This window comes from Amphiura filiformis, chromosome 8 (genome assembly GCF_039555335.1).
Source record: "Amphiura filiformis chromosome 8, Afil_fr2py, whole genome shotgun sequence".
Taxonomy (NCBI): Eukaryota; Metazoa; Echinodermata; class Ophiuroidea; order Amphilepidida; family Amphiuridae; genus Amphiura; species Amphiura filiformis.
The window spans coordinates 17,314,989-17,316,149 of NC_092635.1; positions in this window are offsets into that span (position 1 = coordinate 17,314,989).

Here is a 1,161-nt window from a genome sequence, read left to right on the forward strand (position 1 = left end):
GTTTGCGGTTGATGAACTATTTTCATATCTAAGTGTTTATTACTACTTGACAAAGCAAGTAGTATCAACAAGAATGTGCTTTTTGGTGTCCTCACTTATTTGAATCAGATAAAATAGCAAGGCATGCGGGTTATATCTATACATGCAGCTTGTGCAATCAATTCCAGTTTTACGAGAAACTCACAATTTTACTTTTGAGAAATAACGAAGACAAGAACCTGTGGCACCATATTCGGTGTAATATTACCAGTCAAATATCTGTCATATTTATGTGGGTCTAATGATTTACAAACCTCAAATAGGTCAGTTTTTAAACTCATCTTCATTTAATAATCCTTTCTTCATAAGGTTACTTCAAACATCTGACAAATTTGCCAGAATTTGACAATGGTTCAAAACATAGGATTGGATTCCGAACATACAATTTACCATGCACCCATTTTCTCTTTCAACATTACATTTTTGCAACCTGTAGAACCAAATTCTACAATAATGCGTTGACAGGTGGAATGTGTACATTCCTTGATGAAACAAATATTGTTTAAAACAAACAAACGGTTTAAATGCACAAACCACACGTATACACAATATAACGATGAGATAGATTATTATACTAACTTCTTGTTCGTGCATTAGTTGTACTCTGCACTATAAACACAAAGGCTTTTGCAAATGAGACGTCAGATCGCGTGAGACGTGACCCACTTATCACTGCTTATAGCTACTTTTTATACAAATTTCACAAAGTTGTATTTGTTAATTTGCGTGTATTTGCATTAGTTTTGTATGTTATTACCAACATCTCTGCAAATGGTGTTGTATTGTATTCTGGGATGTAATGTAATGTAGTATGCCTATGAAAAGAACGATTGTCGTTCCTCAAATATTGTCCCTGCAATATATGGCTTTGAACCGAGTTATTATCCGTCGAACATTGTCGAATGAATCAGGATTGGACATTCTCTGTTTCAAACAGCTAGGCTATTACACCTAAATTGTGGTCCAAATTTTACCACAAAAGGCTCCAACTTTAACCACAATTTATATTGTTAGGTGCATTAGGCTACTTATAGGGTTAATTTGACCACGTTTTAACTGTGTTTTTTAAGTGTTGATGAAGTCAAGGATTGCTTACTCAACCTAATTTTGATTGGTGACGAA